The following is a 22,888-nucleotide window of genomic DNA, read 5'->3' as shown; positions in this document are numbered from 1 at the left end:
CTCCCCAACCAGCTGTGGCCAAGTGGGTGGGATCAATGGTGCGAAACAAGGCTACCACCTCCTCCCTAGGGCTGTAGCCAAGGCTCTCCTCTAGAAGAGTGGCTGGAGTGGGCCCACGTATACATTGTTTAACATCAGCAGGCAGGTGTGGAAGATCACTCAGGGTTGTAGAGCAATGTGGCCAAGGTACAGGGAACAGAGTGGTCATTCACGCCAGTCCAAATACAGGAGAAGAGATGGGGTCCTTCGATTCGATTGATCTACTTTTGTAACAGTAGTTTCTGACCTCTTTATGTCCTCTAATTTCCACTGCTGCTTAGGTTGACTCATATATTTTTATCTTAAGGAAAGGTCAAAATAAGCTCATAACCTTATTCATCTTCCACAATTTCCTTTTGAACTCCCAACTCCCAAGACAAAGGTACTCCTTTATCTGACTTTTGTCCACAGCACTCCCCATCACCCACTCCTGAAAACTTGACAGTCCCTTTGACACCACTCTTTTTCTTGCCCCTTTCATTAAGTCAATTGCCAATGACTTTGGGAAGCAGTCCAGAGTAGTCAAAAAAGCAAGACTTTTGGAGTCTTCCAGACTTGAGTACAGATCCTAGCTCTATCATGCACCAACATGAGCTCTTTAACAAGTTACTGCATTGATCTGAGTCTCCGTTTCATGATCTGTAAAATCAGACTAATAACACCTACCTTATACCATGGTTACATTAAATAAAATATTGTAAGGAAAGCCCCTCACATGGGCTGCAAATAGTGAACTCTCAGTAACCATAAGTTCATATTTGCTACCTCTGACAGGTATTTCACATCTATTGTCTCATCTTGTTTGCTCTGACACACTCTAGCATGACAATAATAACTTTGTTGTTTTCCATTGTTTCCCTCCCCAACCCATTATACATACACCCAGTCAGAAGACTCTTCCTAAAAACAACTCCAATCCCTTCACTGCCCAGATTGGAAATTTTTAATGACTCCTCCAATGTCAACCCAATAAAGTTTAGACTCTCTAGCTTGGCATTTAAATTTTTCAGATTTAGCTCCCTTTGCTCCCTCCCAAGAAAGCCTCTGACCTACTCAGACTGGATAAGTCACCAATTCCCCCCTAATTTTCCATGCCTGTCCTTTCTTAACACTGTTCTCCCTGCCTAGAATGCACTGTCCTTTTTATTCCTTTCAATCAAAATTCTATCCATCCTTCAGTGCTCCAGTTTACTTTGCCTCACCCGTGAAGCCTTTCTGAATCACCAGTTTTAAATCAATTTTCTGTCTGAATTTCCACAGAACATTTAAGCACCTTGCATAATATAGGTCATCTTCCATTTTACAGTGGTACTATCAGTGTACCAGCCTCAACTCTTTGCGGTACAAAGTAGAGATTAAATAAATATATTCAAGTATTAGACATGGTATGAACCCTTAAAATGCCTGAAAGTTACATAGACCCCTTTCTTCATAACTTTTGTATAAAACACCATGTTTTGGATACTAAAAGACACAACCACCCTGGCTACAAATGATTGAATAGGGCTTTGTGCCTGAGCCAAAGGAATCTGTTTTATAGGCAGGTTCTCCTTCTAGGAAAGTTTGAATTTGAGCCACATAGAAAGAGAATAGTTGGAAGAACCAGGCTTTGAGAGAATCCAAGAAGCCACGAGTGATGCCAGTAAGCAGGCATCATGCAGCAGAAGCTGAGAGTGAACAAGAAGCATGAAGTTGAGCAGAAAGTAAAGGAAGCAAGAAGTCAGCAGGAGTAGTAGATGCAGACTCAGCCCAGTAGAAGTAACAAAAGGAAAACTGGGTTACAGGAGAGATGAACCACTAGGTTGCTGCTGGGACCTGGAATGATTTGATGTCCTAAGCAACCTTCCAGATCTCCACTGGGTGGGCTCTTCAGGTGATGCTGACTTTCTGTGCTTTCTTACTAGCTCAACACCCATACAGCAAACCCCCATCACCTTGGGCAACTGAGTAAATATTTGTTCTTAACAGTTTAGAAGAACTTCCCATAGTACACCAGACATGAAATAGTTCTCGGTGCCTCTGTTTCCTTTTCAGAGACAGATTTAGTTCTCTCTGTCTTGCCACGTAACACATTAGTGAAATGCATAAATGCTTCTGGCTTTTCAGACTGTTTGAACAGTAAATGTCTTAAGTTTCTAAGACCTGATTGCTTTCATCCTGGCCTTGGCATCTTATTGCTTGATACCATCTTGTTTGAAAATTCTGGCTCAGCCCTTTCTCTCCTAATGGCCATATGTGAGCTTCTTAACCCAATAGGTTACTTAAGACCATTATCTTAACTTTATAGATGAGGTAGCTGGGGCATAGATGATTGAAGTCTGGCAAGGGTACTGTGGTTTAAAAGCAAGAATGTAATTTAGAATTCCTGAGATGCCTTAGCTATTATTCTCCCCTAGTCCCTATGTGATTAGACTGAAATGAATGAACATGAATTAAAAAAAAAAAAAAAGAAAAGAGAAGGAAAAAAAACAACCTAACATCTTCAAAAGTGGATAGTGATTGAAGCAGCAATTTAACAAAATGATTGACTTCCTCCTGGGAGCCTTTCAAAACCTCCAGAAAAATGATAGATTTCAACACTTACCTGAAGCATCAAGCTCTGTAGGCACAAGCAAAGATTTAATCTGATAATGCATGGATCTGAAGCCAGTTGGCTGCCCTGCTTTTTTCACCTCTGAATTTTACTTCATCAACAAATTTTCTCTTGCCAAATGCTTCTCTGTGGACTGTCAATAATGTAAGAGCCAAATTGGCAGAGACAGGTTTGTGCCCAAATAACTGAAAGCCCAGAATGGAACCAACTGTCAGGAAAGAGAATCCTCAAAACAAGCATAAGAGGTCAATCCTATCGTCCTGATTTTAGAGAAGAGTAAACCGAGTCTCAAAGACACTAAATAAGTTGTCACGACCACCCAAAAAATAGAAGATCAGAGCTTCAAATCCACGTTATCTAACTCCTTATACCAGGGGTCCCCAAACCCCGGGCCTCGGACCAGTGCCGGTCCTCGGCCCGTTAGGAACCAGGCCACACAGCAGGAGGTGAGTGGCAGGCAAGAGCAAAGATTTATCTGCAGCTCCCCATCGTTCGTAAGGCCACTTGAACCATCCCCACCCTGCCCCATCCGTGGAACAATTGTCTTCCACGAAACTGGTCCTTGGTGCCAAAAAGGTTGGGGACCGCTGTCTTATACCACCCTTTGTCTACCACTGCAAGATTCTGCCTTTTACATCCTGCTATTTGGAGAAATTTTGTTGTTGCCTACATTTCAGTTTTCAACCAGACATTTAAACTCTGAATATATAGCCTTGGCTAAAATTAATTAAAATAAAATAAAAGAATTATTCAGAGTTCACATAGGCATTGTGATGTGCTGAGCTTGGTATAGTAATTTTTAAAATAATCAATTAGCCTCCAAATCAGACAATAGAGCTGCACATTACCCTTCAAATAAATGTAACATCACACACCCAGAAGCAATCAAGACTGCATACTGAGATACTTAAGTTGCCTGGAATGAGCAGCAATTGTTTTTTTTTGTTATCTCCCAGGCTCCCTTTTTTCTCTTCTAGGTAATAAAACCAGTCTTTCTTGACAGAAATCCATTCTGTTGTTGACCTTAAGCCTTCTCATCTGGCTAATCAAATCATTCCCTTCCTCTAGACACAATGACTGGTTCAGGCATAAACTTTGACTCAAGCAAAGCCAGTCAGAACTGTCTCTGAAATTTGTTATGTGGATATATTTATGGACTATTAGCCAGAAGGATGCAAGCTCTAGCCTTCCAGCAGCCATATTTTCAGAGCACAAATGGCCCATTTAAACAGATTATTATAGATAAGCAGGGCCAAGAGATGAAAAGAAAGAGAGAGCCAATAAATTACCCCCATTAAGTCAAATTTTGGCTACAAGCAATCAAAATGATCCTTCCAGATACAATACCAGATTCAGGATTTTTGTAAGAGCTGGCAAGTGGCTCAACTGTTTCTGACAGGGGAGAGAGTGACAATAAAAATGTGGGTTTTGCAGGTTCATATAGGGTGATGTCTAGAGTAAATTCATTCATTTCATGCAGAGCTTTTTTTTTTTGAGAAGGATTTAGTAATCAAATGAGAGAAACATAAGAAGACAGTAAAATATCCTGAGGTAGTCATCATTAATATTTTGGTATACATTTGAATTAATAGGATACAGCAGGGGCTGTAAAGGTCCAGACAGTGAATATTTTAAGCCTTGTGAGCCATATGGTCCCTATTGCACCCTGCCACTGTAGCCATAGACAACACCAAAATGAATGGAGATGGCTTTGTCCCAATAAAACTTTATTTATAAAAACAGGTGATGGGCCAGATTTGACCTGCAAGCCATAGTTTCCTGACCCCTGGGATATAGGATCAGCTGCTCTAGCAAAATTCCAAAATGATAGTAATAAAAATAAACTAAAAATTCATTCTTCTCTCAGGAACAGTTCTGACATAAACAATTCAGGGGCACAATGGCAACTGCAATGTGTCAGAGACCCAGACTCTTTCTGTCTTGTTGCTCTGCCACCGCTAGGATGTTGCCCTCATATACATTGTCTGAGATGACCTACTATCATGTCCATGACCCAGCCAGTAGGGAAAGGAGAAGGGAAGAAAGGAAAAGGGAAAAGGAAAAGCACATTCTTTCCCTTTAACGGTGCCAGGCAGAAATTGCATATATAACTTCCACTCATATCCCATTGGCCAAAACTTAGTCATATGACCACATCTAACTGCAAAGGAGGCTGGGAAATGTAGGCTATATTCTGGGCTGCATGTAGTAGCTAAACACTAGGGTTTGTTTGTTTGTTTTTCCTATAGAAAAGAAAGAGAACAGATATTAGGAGAAAAACAGCTGCCTCTGCCACAGTTTTCCTCCTTTCTCTTTAATGCACATATGCATGTTAGGACAGTCTTCTCATCCCCCTGCCCCCATCCCACAGCCTAGGAAGAAACCCAGGAAAAAGGAGTGACTGGAACAGGTGGCTTCATTGTCAAATTAGTAAAATAGGTTTGTGATATAACCCAGAGTCGGAAGGTGGATAAATGCCCTTTAAGGATGGTAAATTAAAGTTATATTACCAGGAGTGACATGACTATCTTGTCTAAACTTGAGGTTTTTCAGCAAGAGACTAGTTTTAGTGGTGAAAGATATATATGTTTTTGATTTTGATGCTTGGAACAAAGTCAAGTGTCATTAGGATGGGAAACACTCCCAACGCTTCTTCTCAGGTCTAAGTTCAAGTTTATCCACCAGCACCAGAAATGATAACCTAGACTATGCCTTTGACTTGCAAGCAGGTTTTAGAAGCTGGACAACTACAAGATACAAAAGAGGATATGGGACTTGGTGAATAATACTGAGAGAAGCACAGAATGTCCCAGAAAATGGGGTTGGGTAAGCAAGCCAGGACTTAGTTTGAGAGGGAAGAGTTAAGTAGAGAGAGAATAAAGAAAGATAGAAAAGGGAGCATTAGGACCAGACAGAGCATCTGTAGGGTGGCACAATCTGGAGCCCCATGTGAGGAATCCTGAGATCTGGGCAGTCAATGCCCCTCACCCACTTTGGTGGGAAGGGGATGGATCCAGCCTGGGGGCACAGTGGTTGATTTTTCTACACCCACGGCTCAGGAAAGTTTTAATGTATCCCTGCAATCTCTGAATAAAATGCTATTTAAACTTTCCCTGGAAGACAGGTTTTCATGCGATTGTTTTGAAGAGGGCAGCCAAAGTTGTAACTGGAACAGGGAGAAAAATAATCCCTCCTCCTTCGTTACCAGCAAGCACCCTCTTGGTGGATTAAAGGGCGATTGAGGATTCCACCCATGACAGCAACACAACTAGAGGAGCAAAATGACAGAACTCCATGTGCCCTCGCCCAGTGCAAGGATAGAGACATACCTGTTTGCTATGGTATGTCTCACACAGTACGTGTGTATATAGATAGATCACTGCCTGTAAACTCCAATCTCGCTTCTAGGTTTTAAAGCCTGTAAAGAATCAGTGTTTTGTGTATCCATCTTTACATTCCCGAAGAAGCAAGCACCAGCCTTTCCATATGTGTTGGCTCTTTGAATGAAAGAGATCATCTAATGTGCAATTTCTTAAAAAACGTCTATTAAACACCTATGGAGAACCAGTCACTGGACATCTGAGATACAAAGATGGAAATTCAATGTCCCTGTCATAAACACTTTTAGCCTAGGGAGGAGATGGACGCTGAAATGGACATCTGTTGTTTTTTGGCTTCCAGCCCCCGACCCCAACTTCCTCTTAGCATATCACTCCCTCTTTTGGGAAATCCCCGATACTGTGTGCTTGGGATGGGCCATACTCTCACACCACAGAAGCCAAAGTTGCTAGATGCTCTTTTCCTTCTCCCCTTTCCATTCTTGGTGCAGCCATGGGGCGGACACATGAATTGGCCCAGCCAATCAGATGCTCTCCCAGGACATGGAATCTCGATAGTGTTGTAAGAACCTTGGTTATGGCAGGAGGTCATAGTCAACATGATGTTGGTGGCAGATCTTCTAGTTCTTGCCCATTTTCCAACCCTGGTCTTAGAGTCTTTCTTTGACTTTGAGAACCTCCAATACCATTCCAGTAAGTTTATTTCTTTCCCTTGAGATTTCCAGAGTTGGTTTCATGGCCAAGAGTCAAACCCCTTGTTGATGTAGAAATGTTAATCTTTTGAATACAAAGATGAGAAACCTACCCAAACCATCTCAAAAAAGTGAAGAATGTATTGTAAGAACACAGCGAGCAATACGGGAAATGGAGATACTGAAATGTAAAGTCGGACATCATTACGGGAGAGTCTGCCTGAAGCCTGAGTTTAAAGGATACTTCTGGGTTTAATCAATTATCAATCACCCTGGTCCAAGCTCTTAAGAAACTTATAGTCCAGTGAAAGAAATATATGACAGTAAACTGATAAGCAAAATATTGCAGTTTATGATAAAAATTATGAAGATGTAGTTGCTAGAGACCCAAGATGATTCTAGGACCCTCGGCCCAAGAGCTGCTATTGACATGACTACTGTCTCCAGCACGTCAGCCTCTTTCAGCCGCACCACCAAGTGAATTCTGGAGTCCCTATAACAACACATCATTTCTCTACCTTATAGCTTCTGCTCCTTCAGAGTTTCTGATGCCTCATAATTTAAGCTTTTACATCATAGCTTCTCCAGTGTCACAGGTTGGGTTCCCTGGGAAGCAGGCCCTGAGATGGAGATCAGCAGACCAGAGGTTTATTCAGGAGTGCTCCTGGGATGCCCACCTGCGGAAGGGAAAAGAAGTGGATGGAACTGGATGAAGAGAGAAGTTGAACTGCAGTGCAGTCTTGACTTGTATAACCAACTTGTCCCAGTTTGCCAGGGACTTTCCAAGTTTTAGCCCTGAAAGGTCCATGTCCCTAGAACTCTCTCTATACAGGCAAACTAGCACAATTGGTCACCCTAGTATTTTTTTTTTTTTTTTTTTTTGGCTGTGTTGGGTCTTCATTTCTGTGTGAGGGCTTTCTCTAGTTGTGGCAAGTGGGAGCCACTCTTCATCGCGGTGCGTGGGCCTTTCACTGTCACGGCCTCTCTTGTTGCCGGGCATAAGCTCCAGACGCGCAGGCTCAGTAGTTGTGGCTCACGGGCCTAGTTGCTCCGTGGCATGTGGGATCTTCCCAGACCAGGGCTCGAACCTGTGTCCCCTGCATTGGCAGGCAGATTCTCAACCACTGCGCCACCAGGGAAGCCCCGGTCACCCTAGTATTGACGAAGGCCTCAGCCAACTATACAGGTCACTCTGAAGCTGAGATGGTACTTCAAAACTTTCCCAAGAGGTTGACCCTGCTTCTGTGTCAACTATACATCGGATATGGGCTTCCCTGGGAAGGGTGCAGGACCTTGGGAGGGGGACTCTACAAGAGAGACAATTCCCAAAGAGAGCTGACAATTGAGAGACGTCTGCTGGCAGCGCTCCCAGCAGCTGGGGGAATAAACCCTTCATGTCCGAATGGGATCTGAGCAGCACAGCACAGCGTCCACTCCATGAGGTTCTCTGCATGTCATGACCTTTCAGCTTCAGTTCCGACTGCTCATTGCTGGAATCTCTCCCAATTCAAATCCCTGGCAGAATCTGATCCCACCTGGCCCACATCACAGGTCACTAACCATCTGGAGACTGGCTCCCCTTGTCCACTTCGCTATGATTGGAAGCAGGATCATAAGGTAGAAACATGCCCTTCTAGACTTACCCCTTTGACAGGGTCTGTGGGCAGGGCTGGAGGAAATCCTGTTGGTGGGCATCCCAATGGCATGACCATATACCAGCAGACAACTCTAATGTGCTATAGTGGATGGAGCATGTAAGTATATAAGATAAAGTATGTAAGTCTCTAGTGGGTGAAAGATATATATATAAGTACCGTTCGTGTACTGCCCAAACACCTAGGTCTGCCTAGTGGAGCCCAGAAAGGTTCCCCACAGTTGAATTAGGACTTGAAGGATGAGCTAGGAGCAGGGTTTTGCCCAGCAGGTAGGTAGAGGAAGACATTCCAAGCAGAGAGAGCCATAGGTACACAGGCACAGAAGTGTGAGAGAAATTTGAGTGGCCCCTGAGGGGTTGCCTTTCATCCACCCCTGTACTCACTGCCTTTTAAGCAGGTGCCTGGGAGGCATTTTTGGCAGCTGCTCCCAGGGAAACATGCCACTCATTGAATCATCTGGGGCACTCCCTGTTCCCACCTTTCATGAGCTGGTGCCAGTGAGTTCCTGGGCCAAGTCATGCCCCACCCTGATCCTGTTTGACTTGTGTGCTCTGCCAGGATCCCCGCAAGGGATGGCCTGGCCTGGGGCCCCTGCTGCCCTTTAGACAACGGCAGCAACCAGGTCGATGCAAATACTGGTCAACGCAAATCCGCATACCGTGAGGCTCCCACTGATGGCAGCTGGGCCTTGGGAAGGGGGCCAACAGGTGGGTTTAGTTGCCAGTTTGGCTCTGGAAGACATCTGCTGCTCTTATTTCAGCACTAAGAATGAAAGGATTCCCAGGAGAGGTGTAAAGGTTCCATCTATGGTTTTCAGAAGCACTAATGTTTGCTGATTTCTAAAGCATCACACAAGTACAACAGTGAAGAAGACATTTACAACAATGAAAAAGATATCACCATCAGCAAGTTGGCAAGATAATAATAATAGCTAACATTTATTGAGCACTTAAGTGCCAAACAATAGTTTATAGGAATTAATCCATATAGTCCCCATAAAAACCCTATAAGCTGTATGCTACCCTTGTCCCTATTTCTCATGAGGAAATAGAGGCACAGAAGGGATTAAGTAGCTCTGCCTGAAATTACCCATCTTGTAAGAGCCCGAGTACACCCTGCATCTCAATCATACTATTGGCCAGTGTTCTGGTGATTTAACTGACATCTTATGGAGTGATGGCTGAAAATGCTCTACGATTTATTAACACAAAGTTCTTTCATGTGCATTGTCTCAATTCATCTTCATATTAGTCCAATGAGGGAGTCATCCCATTTTACAGATGAAGAAAGGGAGGCTCAGAGAAAATAAAGTGAATACAAAACCAATGAGTGGCTGCATTAGGACCTCAAATAAGTGTCTTCCTTCCCAGTTTACCCTGTTGTGAGTCATTTCAAAGGGGCCTAGGAATATTTGTATCCAAATATACATAATGAATGTATGTACCCTAAATGTACTCAGAATGACTACACATTGGTTTTGTGCTTGTATTTTACATAGTGGGCATGTCCTAAAGAATAAGCATTAAGTAACATGGGAGTAAAGATTATGTGCAAAGAGATCTGAGTTTGGGGTCAGGACTCCTGGGTTCCAGTCTGCTCCATCATGAATGCTGGTGACCTCGATTAACTTACCTTCTGGGGCCTCATTTTTCTCTTCTGAAAAACCAGCAGGTTGGGTTTTATGAACTCATGTTTCCTTCCAACTGTTTCAGATATGCTGATGGCATTGTAAGACTGGGTTACCTAGAAATACTCAAATCAGCATAGTCTCGAAATGGAGCTGATGAGGAAACCAGCATCTGTGTAGTGACAACCTACCCGTTCACTCCCAGGTGTTTCCCACCTGGCCACAAGATGGTCTAATTGACATGGAGTGTTTCTACTTGGGCATCACATGAAATTTTTTTTTCTTTAACAGCGGAGGCAGAAGAACTCTTTTAAAAGAATCAAAGTAAATCTACACTTCCACCTTCTTGAACAGGTAAGTTAGGCCCCAGGTATCTCACCTCATTAGATGAAAACAGGTGTTGTGTGCTTGCTGCCTGTCCTTCCTAGGGAGTGGTTAAATCTTCTAACTACAAGTAATTGGAGGCAAAGTCTCCCTGTTGGTCTGTTTTTGTGTCATCCTCCTATTTGGAAGACATACTTGTCCACCTAGATTTGTCATCTTCTGTTGGTAGGGTCATCTCTAGATATTCTAGAAGGGTGCTGGCTGAAGCTGTTCCTCAAGTTTTCCCTGCCTTGATTCAATCCTGATTTTTCAAGCTTAAGGTCCTGCTGCTGTTCCTTTTCTTTTTTTCACCATTTTTATCTCTGTACTTTCACATTCATTTCTCTCATTACATTTCCTGTAGTAGACTAGTATTTCTTAAACGTGTATGATGTGCTACTCAATTTATCAGAAGAAAAACATTCTTGTGCCTTTCCCCACCACCACCACTCTGCTAAAATTGACTTAAATTGTTTTTCTTTTTATATCACCTGGACATGCGCAAACCTAAAAATGGTTTTTTTTAAATCCTTAGGTTTACAGCCTTCATATGATACATAAGACCAAAACAACCTTACAAATGAAGTACAAATAACACTATAAAATCTTAACTAACAGTATTAATTTACTGTGGCGGACAATGCTGTTTTAAACTGCTGAAATGAAATGTCTGCACAGGATGTGACTGTGGTATGGGCTGTCACAGCGTGGGCTTTTTAGCGTTTGGCATGCCTGCGCCATTATGGGCCACTCAATCCTGCCATCTTTTTCTGCCATCCAAACTACTGGCAAGTCTTCATTTGTTCAACACACCAACTGGCTTTTGCTTATCATAAATGCATCGTTTCTATATTTTTAAATAAAGCTGTATATATTTAAGGTGTATAACATAGTGGTTTGATACACACACAGTGAAATGATTACTAGTCAAGCTACTTAACATATCTTCTCACATAGTGACCTTGCTGTGTGTGTGATGAGAGTATCTGAAATCTACTGTCAGCAAATTTCCAGTATTCAATACAGTATTTTTAGTGACAGTCATCACGCTGTACATTAGACCTCTAGGCCTATTCATCCTACTTAACTCTAACCTTGTATCTTTAACCGACACGTCTTTGTTTCCCACACACCCCCACCCTTGGTAACCACCATTCTCCTCTCTGCTTCTATACATCCGACTTTTGTAAATTCCACATGTAAGTGAGATCATGCCATTTTTTCTTCCTGTGTATGGCCTACTTGGCTTAGCATAATGTCTTCCAGGTTCATCCATGTTGTTGCAAATGGCAGGATCTCCTTTTTCAAGGCTGAATAATGTTCCATTGTGTATATATACACCATAATTTCTTTATTCATTCATCCATCAATGGACACTTAGGTTGTTTCCATATCCTGGCTATTGTGACTAATGATGCAATGAATACAGGAGCACAGACATCTCTTTGAGGAGTACTGATTTTACTTCCTTTCAGTATATACTCAGAACAGGAATTGCTGGATCATATGATAGTTCTATTTTTTTGAGAATCCTTCATCCTATTTTCCCTAATGGCAATACCAATTTATATTCCTGTTAACAGTGTTCAAGAGCTCCCTTTTCTTCACATCGTCACCAATACTTATCTTTTTTTTTTTTGATAATAGCAATCCTAACAGGTGAGGTGATACCTCATTGTAGTTTTAATTTGCGTTTCTCTGATGATTAGTAATATTGAGCATCTTCTCATATAACTGCTGGTCATTTGTATGTCTTCTTTGGAAAAATGTCAAGTCCTCTGCCCATTCCTTAATCACGTTACTTTGTTGTCTTTTGTTTGTTTGTTTGTTTTTGTGTTTGTTCTTGTTTTTGCTATTGAGCTGCATGAGTTCCTTATATGTTTTGGCTATTAACCCTTTTTCTGATATACAGTGTACAAATATTTTCTCCCAATCCATAAGTTGCCTGTTCATTTTGTTGATTGCTTCCTTTGCTGGGCAGAAGCTTCTTAGCTTGATGTAGTCCCACTTTTTTATTTTTGCTTTTGTTGTCTGAACTTTTGGTGTCATCCAAAAAATTATTGTGAAGGCCAATGTCAAGGAGATTTTACCCTATGTTTTCTTCTATCAGCTTTACAGTTTCAAGTCCAGTCTTTTTTTTCAATCTTTTTTTAAATTAATTTATTTTATTTTATTTTACTTTATTTTTGTCTGCATTGAGTCTTCACTGCTGCACGTGGGCTTTCTCTAGTTGCAGCAAGCAGGGGCTACTCTTCGTTGTGGTGCACGGGCATCTCATTGCGGTGGCTTCTCTTGTTTCAGGGAACAGGCTCTAGGCACACGGGCTCAGTAGTTGTGGCTTGCGGGCTCTAGAGCACAGGCTCAGTAGTTGTGGCGCATGGGCTTAGTTGCTCCATGGCATGTGGGATCTTCCTGGACCAGGGATCTAATCCACGTCCCCTGCATTGGCAGGCGATTCTTAACCACTGCACCACCAGGGAAGTCCCAGGTCCAGTCTATAATCCCTTGTGAGTTGAGTTTTTGTGCCTGAAGTCAAGCATTTGATTTCATTATTTTACACGTGGGTATCCAGTTGTCCCAGCACCATTTATTAAATGATACTCTATCCAAGATTATCCTTTCCCTATTATGTATTCTTGGCACTCTTGTCAAAAATTCTACATTATTTACATATTAAAGTTCTCTCTATTCATTTCTCATTAGCCTGCAAAAATTTGGGTTTAGTGCCATTGTCATAAAGACACAATTACAGGCAGTGGAAACCGTGGCACTTCTAGGTTACTGGGTTATAACATGGTTGTGATGCTTTTTAAACTAAATCACAACCTAATAGTAGGTCGTGAAATCAGTATAGTGGGTGCAACAAGCATTTTTTAAAAAATAATGTAGACAAAACCATAATGAGACATCACCTCACACCTATCAGAATGGCTATTACCAAAAACACAACAAAAAACAAGTGTTGGTGAGGATGTGGAGAAAAGGAAACCCTCGTGCACTGTTGGTGGGAATGTAAATTGGTGCCGCCACAGTCTGGAGTTTCCTCATAAAATTAAAAATAGGACTACAATATGATCCAGTAATTCCGATTCTGGGTATTTATCCAAAGAAAGTGAAAACTCTAACTCAAAAAGATATTTGCACCCCAATGCTCATTGCAGCATTATTTACAATAGCCAAAATATAGAAGCAATCAAAGTGCCCATCAATAGATTAATGGATAAAGAAGATGTATTTTATATGAATATTACTCAGCCATAAAAAAGAATGAAATCTTGCCATTTGCATGACAACATGGATGAACCTAGAGAGTATTATGCTAAGTGAAATAAGTCAGACAGATAAAGACAAATACTGTATTATTTCAGTGATTTGTAGAATCTAAAAACAAAACAAATGAACAAACACAACTAGACACAGAGTCCTAGATACAGAGAACCAACAGCTGGTGGCCACAGGGGAGAGGGGTGCGGGGAAGAGAGAAATAGGTGACGGCAATTAAGAGGTACAAACTTTCAGTTACAAAATAAATGAGTCAGGTATGAAATGTACAGTGTGTTATATATAGTGAATAATTACATAATATCTTGGTATGGTGACAGATGATGACTAGATTTATCATGGTGATCATTTTGAAACGTATAGAAATATTGAATCACTATGCTGTGTAACATGAACTAACATAGTGTTGTAGGTCAATTATACTTCAAAAACAGACAAACAGGGCTTCCCTGGTGGCACAGTGGTTAAGAATCCGCCTGCCAACACAGGGGACACGGGTTCAAGCCCTGGTCAGGGAAGATCCCACACGTCGCAGAGCAACTAAGCCCGTGCGCCACAACTACTGAGCCCGTGTGACTAGAGCCCGTGCTCCACAACAAGAGAAGCTACTGCAATGAGAAGCCCGTGCACCTCAACACCCACGCATGGCAACAGAGTAGTGCCTGCTCACGGCAACTAGAGAAAGCCCACGCACAGCAACGAAGACCCAACACAGCCAAAAATAATAAATAAATAAAAATAAAACAAACAAACCCCTAGATAAAGAGATCAGATTTGTGGTTACTATAGGCAGGGCGTTCAGGGAGGGTACAAAGGCAGTCAAAAGATACAAACTTCCAGGCAGGAATAAATAAGTACTAGGAAGATAATGGACAACATGATAAATATAATGAACACACTGTACGTTATATATGAAAGAGAGTAAATCCTCTCATGGGTGAGCTCTCATCACAAGGAAAAAAATTCTTTCTGTTTCTTTAATTTTGCATATATATGAGATGATGGACGTTCACTAAACTTACTGTGGTCATCATTTCATGATGTATGTAAGTCAGACCATCGTGCTGTACAACTTAAACTTACACAGTGCTATATGTCAATTATATATCAATAAAACTGGAAGAAAAATAAATAAGTAAATAAAATTAGATTAGATTAAAAACTGACTATTTTTTTAAACGATAGAAAAGAAAAAACATCAAAGTGTATCACATGGTGTCAGAATAAGTATTGTATACAGGAAATTGTTTCAAACACACACACACACACACACACACACACACACACACACACACAGGGGTGACCAATCCAAAGAGATACTACATCACCTCTGGAGCAGGGCCCTGCAAGCCCACTGTTGTTGCCTAATCATGGCTCCTGACAATATCAGGTCCTGATCCCTGGAATCTGTAAATGTTACTTTACAAGGAAAAGGGGCTTTTGCAGAAGTGATTAAGTTAAGGACCTGAGATGGATAGATTATCCTGGATTATCTGTGTGGGCCACACTTGCACAATCCTGAGTGTTCTTAAAAAAGAAAGACAGAGGGAGATTTGACACAGATAGAAGCACAGCCCTGCTAGCACCTTGGTTTTGATCCCGTGAAACTGATTTCAGACTTTTGGCATCAAGAACTGTAGGAGAATAAATATCTGCTATTTTAACCCAGTTTGTGGTTATTTGTTACAGCAGTAACAGGAAGCTACTACACTTGCCCTCTCCCCTCACCTCTGCTGGTTCTTGCATCCTGGGGTGGTTCAGGGGCGATCCCAGAGGAGGCACCAAGACTATCAGGAAGGTGGGGATGGTGACACTTAGGAGACTCATAGCTGTTTACCAATTGGCTTGCAGTATTTTCATATTTTCACAAGTGGTACAGCTGCCCTGGTCTGGATGGGCTGCTTGTCAGCCCTATTTATGCGTGCGTGAATATCAGTGTATGGGAAACTGGGTCACCAGTAAAATGGATTCCTTCTCTGGGTGGATGTCAAAAAAAAAAACGATTGAAGGCCACTAATCCAGATGACACAGAATATGCTTAGACTGAGTAACTTTCTTTTTCAGGTCGCCGTCAATATGAAAATACAAAATTTATTTATTTATTTATTTAAAATCACTGAGGTTTTAAAATTATTTATTTATTTATTTGGTTGCACCGGATCTTAGTTGCAACAGGCGGGCTACTTAGTTGCGGCTCACCGGCTCCTTAGTTGAGGCACGTGGGCTCCCTATACTTGCAGCTCACAGGCTCCTTAGTTGTGGCATGCGAACTCTTAGTTGTAGCAGCATGTGGGATCTAGTTCCCTGAAGAGGGATTGAACCCAGGGCCCCCGCATTGGGAGCGTGGAGTACTATCCACTGCGCCACCAGGGAAGTCCCCAAAATACAAAATTTAAATATCCTCATAGAGAATCTGTGGACTCCCAAGACTCATCTGCAGGCTCTGAATGACCCTCGGACCCCAGTTTGAGAAACTCAGTAAAATCAACTTCCCTGTAGCATCAGGCAAGTATTTATCTTTTTACATCTCTCGAACCTTAAGCCTAATTTATGTGGGCTCATCCACCCACAGGCTGTACCCACCTGCTCTCCCTTCTTAATCTGCTCCTGGCACCTGCACCTCAATGTGGCACTTTTACATGGGCCAGCTGCCCACTAGGGCAGGTCTCAGGCCTCAGTGGACCTGCCCTTGGCTGTGCAGGCTGGGAGCCACTCTGACCTTCTGGCCTCACCTGTCCTCCACCTGGCTCAGCCTCAGGACCTCAGAGTCTTTTTGTTCCCGCGAGCCCTGGGCTCTTTGCTGTCTGTAGTCTCAGGGCACTGACTTATCTTAGCCCCATGGTCTTAGAAGCAAAGATTTTGAATAAAATGTTGCTTTCAAAGCAAAACAAAATAAAAACACTACCTCTGAGGTATAACAAACTTCTTTTTCTGGGGCTTGTTTTCTGCTTCTCCTTGACTCTCAAACCACTATCCCTCATGCCTGGCTCTGACACAAGATTAGGGTCCTTACTAATCTTGGTAAGAGGTGGGGTCCTTACCTAACAAGCAAAAACTGTGCTCGCACCCCAAACACCCCCCAAACACCTCTATCTCAACTGAAGAGCCTGTTTCTGCCCTCCTGAGTCCTCTGTGTCCTGCCCCATCATAGGGGGTTTTACTAGTAGTAATAGTAGTACTAGTAGTAGTAGCAGTATTGGTAGTTCTGCTTTCCTTTGTAGCAGAAAAGTTTTGAGCAACCAGTACATGGAGTTCCCATCCCTATGGCACCCGACCCTCCCCCTCCCACCTCTTTCCCACCCCAGGTCACCTCAGGCTCCAGTTCCACCTTAGGGACACCAGAGGTCCTGCCCTGAGGTGAAACCTCCCTCTGCATGACCCAGGTGTCCTTCTCTCTTGCCAAACCATTTCCTTATTCACGCACCAACCAACCGTATGAGTCTTGAAAGTTACTAGAGCTTGTATTGACCTTGACATACTATTTTCACGTACATTTGGCCATCTGACCCTCACCACAAACTTGGATATTGGTTGTGTTTGCATCACTTCATTTTACAAATGAAAAAACTGGGACTTCAAATTCAAGAGACCCATTACTCTATGCTATTCATCTAGTAAGTGACAAAGCTGGCCCATCTTTTGGCTCTTGCTCCTGTCCACTGCCCACTGCACCTCTTTACCTTATCCTCTGTGTGTAGTAAAGCTAAAATTCGGGAAAGGGAAGAGAGGAATTCTTCACCCTCTCCCTCCAACAGGGGCTGCCAGCCTGGAATTACACAGAATCTTCCCTACCTTGAAGTTGAATGAGTTTAAACATTGGTCTTACCCTTATAAGTAGTAGCACAGATGAAAACCTACCTGGTATAGTGTGAGATGCCTGGGGAAGGCCCTCCCCTCACCCTGAAACCTGACAACGTGGCTGAAATCGGAACTGCACTATTAGAGTCCATTCTTTTTGAGTCTCAAAGTCATGGTGTAGCAGAACTTTGGGTCAGACACATTAGGATTCCATACCCATTTCCACTCCTTAGTTGTGTGGCCTTGGGCAAGTCTATCCTTTCTGCAGTTCTCATCTGCATAGTGGACAGGACCCACTACATAATTTGTGAAGCCCAATGCAAATGAAAATTCAGGGCCTCCTCAGATGGCGTCAGCAAGAGCATTAAACCAAAGGTGGGGCCCTTCTAAGCATGGGAGTTTCCATCCATGAAGCCAGCCCTGAGAGTGGAGGATTGTTTTTAAGAGTGTTAGGAGAATTTAGTTCTTAATGAAATGTTCCATTCCTTTCCAATCAGGCTATGGTTGTCCAGCTATGGATGGAGCCCATCTGGGGGGCTCTCTGCAAATGCAGGTTTCCAGTGCTTTCCTAGCCTATTCTGATTCCGGGGTAGGCCCCAGACATGTGTGTTTTAACAAGGATCTCCAGAGATTCTAATGAAAATGTCAACCTCTCTTTGAAGAAGTTAGACAGTTAGTGCTTTAACTAGCAGTTAACTCCCTGAAAATGATGGTTTTATAAACCCCAGTATATAGCTGACCCAGAGGCCCTGGTCCCCTATGTGTGCCCTGGAGGAAAGAGCCACTGGTCTGTGAACTGAAAGAGCCAGCCACCAGGAGATTTAACATTTGGGATCCCTGGTGTGCTATGGCGTGAAGCATCCTCAGCTGAACAAAACTCCCTGTGAGGAACAGCAACCCAAACAGTGGCTGGCCTTGGGACAGCCTTTGTCTGCCTCATTCCTCGCTGCCTTTCCACCTGAGATCCTCAAGCACTCCTCCTGCTTCTTGAATTCTGCCCCCAGGAGCCACGCGGGTGCTGCAGAAGTACGTGCTCTCCCCTCAGTACCCTCATTGTGCCCCACAGGTAGACCCCAGTTTACATCTAAGCCCCTCTCAATTCCCAAAGGAAAATGGGGCTTCTTCCCTAACATGGGATATGAAAGCACCTTGGAGTTTAGACATCCTGATAGCCTCCTTGAGGTGAGCAATTTGTATCCCTCACTTCATTTAAGCCTTACCACAACCCTCTGAGGGAGGTCTGTAACCCCATTTTACAGATGAGGAAGCTGAGGACAATTTGTGGCCTTCCTTCATAGGACGTGGTAGACATGGGATTTAAACACAACAACCCTGCAAGACAGATAACACATATATTAGCAATTCTTATTTTAGAGCTAAGGAAACTGAGGCCCAAATGGGTTAGGCAGTTCTCCAAACATAAATGCTACAAGCAGAAGAGCTGAGATTTGAACCCACATGACTTGACCTCAGGCCCCAGGCTCTTTCCAGCTCACTTTCTCTGTGCTTTTCCAAATTTTCTTCCTTCCATCCTTGTCTTAGTCTGTTTGGACTGTTAGAATACCATAGACTGGGTGGCTTATAAACAACAGAAAGTTATTTCTCATAGTTCTGGAGGCTGGGAAGTCCAAGATCAAGGTGCCAACAGATATAGTGTCTAGTGAAGGCCTGCTTTCTGGTTCATAGAGCCTTTCCCTGTGTCCTCACATAGCAGAAAGGGCAAGGGCAATCTCTAGGGTCTCTTTCAAAAGGACACTAATCCCATTTGTGAGGGCTCCACCCTCATGCCTTAGTCACCTCTCAAAGGCCTCACCTCCAAACCATCACACTGGTGATCAGGTTTCAAAGTATGAATTTTGGGAGGGGGACACATTGAGTTTATAGCAGTCCTCTTCGTCAGAAACCTAAGAGGCCCTGCTGCTTACTTAAGAAGGAGGCACTGAATTCAGCTGGAAGGAGGGAGCCTCAGCCTAGTGAGGCTCATGGCATCCTGACCTTGGCAGCCCACACACAAAGGTTGCATCAGCCTCTGTTGGAGAAGCACCTCTGGCAAGAAATGGGACCTAAGGAGGTTGATCCCAGGTGTGGTGGGTGTCTGGCTTCCAGGGCCATACCTGTCAGCTCTATTTGGGGAGGAAGGTCAGATGTGGATCCAGCTTCACAATCCAGGAAGCTGAAAGGATCCCTTCTTTCTGAAGATGCCATAACCAGGCCTCCTGCTCCTCTTCTCACCTCTATTCCTGCAGACCAACCACACCCACTGCCACACAGTCTGTCCCACAAGTCCTTCCTTGTTGACTCCAATACCCCCAGCCCCCACACCTGCTGCCATGGATAGGAAATTGGAGGGCAGTCCCCCTCGAGTGACCCAGAAGCAAAGAGTTGCAGCGGAAGTAACAGACCCAGATGGTGGCAGACATTGCAGGAAAACAGCCTGCTGTTGGAGCCCCAGGGCATGCTTCCACCCTAGATTGCCACTGGCAGCATTCTGCGGTACTCAGGCCTGTCAAAAATTTAGATGACGTAGATGGGAAAAAAAAAATCCGTCATAATGGGCACTTAGAAACATCATAATCATCACCCTCATCGTCATTATTGGTAACTTTATTTTTACCACTTTTTTTTTGTGCCAGTCATTACTCTTTGCATAGTAATCTATTCATTGAGCATTTAGCATGTCTAATTTCTTTACTTGTCTTGTCCCAGTGACCCTAAGGGGCTGGGACTATTATTCACTTGTTTTATAGATGAGAAAGTTCAAGCTTGGAAATCTAAAGTCATTTGCTCAGGGTCACACAGTAAGTGGTGGACCTCAAACTCAAATCCAAGTACTCCTGGCCCTGAAGCCGGTATTCATGATCTCTGTATTATGTAAATATCTTCCAGAGTCACTTCTAGAACCAGACAAAACAGATGAAACATGGCTTAAGCATACTGAAACTCTTAGAAGTAGTATAGCTTCCAAAAAAGGTAGCAGCGATTCAGTATAAGGGTCACCAAAAGAGGGATGCAGAGGTAATAAAGGGAAACAACAAGGTGGATGCAACTGCCAAAAGAGTGGCCCTAGAACCAGTAACTTGACAACTACCCCTCATACCTCGAAGGCCAAATCCAGCCACTTATTCCCCAATCTACACAAAGGTAGAATTAGACAAAACCCGAAAATGGGTCTTCAATAGGGATTTGGGAGGCCAGGAGTGGCTAGTTAATGAACATGGATGACAGTTCTTTCCCCAAACTGTAGCTTGTCAAACCTTCAGGCAGACCCATCAAGAGACTAACTATGGGAGGGAAGCCCTATATAATTGGCTGGTTGAAAACATGGTGACCCTGGGAATGAAAAACATAAGTGGCTGGGTAGTTGAGGACTGCCCCGTATGCACAACAAATAACCCCAACACCAGACCCCCCAGAGGTCCCCAGATAAGGCCCATTCAGACCAGGGGACATATCCTGGAGAAAGTTGGCAGACTGATTTCACTGTCATGCCAAGAGTACCAAGTAATTTTAGGTATCTCTTGGTGCTAGTAGACACATTTTCGGGGTAGATAGAAGCATTCCCCACTAGAACTAGAAGGGCAGCTGAAGTGGTTAAGGCATTACTAAAAGAAATAATCCCCAGGTTTGGGCTCCCAGGATCCTTACAAAATGATAACGGTCCAGCATTTGCATCTCAAGTGACAGAGGGAATAACGAGTGCCCTGGGCATAAAACAGACCTTGCACTCAGCCTGGAGACCCCAATGGGGGAAAGTAGAGAGATCCAATCAGACCCTGAAACAGCCTTAGCTAAACTATGTCAGTCAACTCCAATTGCCCTGCTCCGCATGCAGGTAGCCCCAAGGGATAAGTTCAAGTTAAGTGCATTTGAACACTTGTATGGTAGACCCATTCCCCAAGCCCCAGAGGAGGGACATGTTAACCTCCTTGAAATGGAACAACTCAACTGTGTCCTCCAGGTAGGAGAAACGATGGAAGCTCTCAGGAAATATGGTAACCACATGCTGCCCCCACCCAGCGACTGGCTCTCCACCCACTGCCGGCCAAGAAACCGGTGCGCCTAAAAACCTGGAGAACTGGCAACTCACAAGATCAGCTCCCTCCTAAGTGGAGCACACTCTGCCTGGTGATCCTAACCACTCATTCTGCCCTGCAGTTGCAGGGCATCACTCCGTGGGCACGTCACACTCCAGTGAAAGACCCCCAGCCCAAACCTCTGGAGAGAAAACCTGGGGCAACAGACCCCCCTGACTACTCCTGTGAACCTCTCCCTAGATTACCAGGGAGGGCTCTGTGCTCTGGCCAATACATTGTGTTGTTTTTATGTCATTGCAAGTGGCCCCACTGCAGAAGTGCAGACAGGCTACTGGAAAAAGCAACTTGACTAACAGGAGGCCTTCAGCCTCATTGGGCCGAACAAATGCGGAACGGGGTAAAACAGGCCCCCCCAGTATCACTTGGTTTCTCCTTTCCTGGGCCCTTTCACAACCATTGTTCTCTTGCTGATATGTGGGCCACATATCTTAAATTGTCTGATGTCCTTTGCCTCCAAAAGGTTAGAATCTATAAAATGTCAAATGCTGGTCGCTTAGAGCTACAAACAGTTAGGGCTGAGGCCTGGGGACAGCAAACAGATCTAAAGGCAGCAGTGAAGAAGTTCTGCTACGCTCCCCGGGGTTATGACAGTGATACCCAAACTCAGCAGGCCATCAGCATCCCTCAAAAATGAGAAGCAAACACCAGTCAGAATGGCCATCATCAAAAAATCTACAAACAATAAATGCTGGAGAGGGTGTGGAGAAAAGGGAACCCTCCTGCACTGTTGGTGGGAATGTAAATTGATACAGCCACTATGGAGAACAGTATGGACGTTCCTTAAAAAACTAAAATTAGAACTACCATATGACCCAGCAATCCCACTACTGGGCCTATACCCTGAGAAAACCATAATTCAAAAAGAGTCATGTACCACAATGTTCATTGCAGCACTATTCACAGTAGCCAGGACATGGAAGCAACCTAAGTGTCCATCGACAGATGAATAGATAAAGAAGATGTGGCACATATATACAATGGAATATTACTCAGTCATAAAAAGAAACGAAATTGAGTTATTTGTAGTGAGGTGGATGGACCTAGAGTCTGTCATACAGAGTGAAGTAAGTCAGAAAGAGAAAAACAAATACCATATGCTAACACATATATATGGAATCTAAAAAAAAAAAAAAAAAAAAAAGGTCATGAAGAACCTAGGGTCAGGACAGGAATAAAGACACAGACCTACTAGAGACTGGACTTGAGGACACGGGGAGGGGGAAGGGTAAGCTGGGACAAAGTGAGAGAGTGGCATGGACATATATACACTACCAAATGTAAAATAGATAGCTAGTGGGAAGCAGCCGCATAGCACAGGGAGATCAGCTCGGTGCTTTGTGACCACCTAGAGGGGTGGGATAGGGAGGGTGGGAGGGAGAGAGGCGCAAGAGGGAGGAGATATGGGGA

The sequence above is a fragment of the Balaenoptera musculus genome, chromosome 5, assembly GCF_009873245.2.
Source record: "Balaenoptera musculus isolate JJ_BM4_2016_0621 chromosome 5, mBalMus1.pri.v3, whole genome shotgun sequence".
In the NCBI taxonomy this organism is placed as follows: domain Eukaryota; kingdom Metazoa; phylum Chordata; class Mammalia; order Artiodactyla; family Balaenopteridae; genus Balaenoptera; species Balaenoptera musculus.
This window is presented reverse-complemented; position numbering follows the sequence as displayed.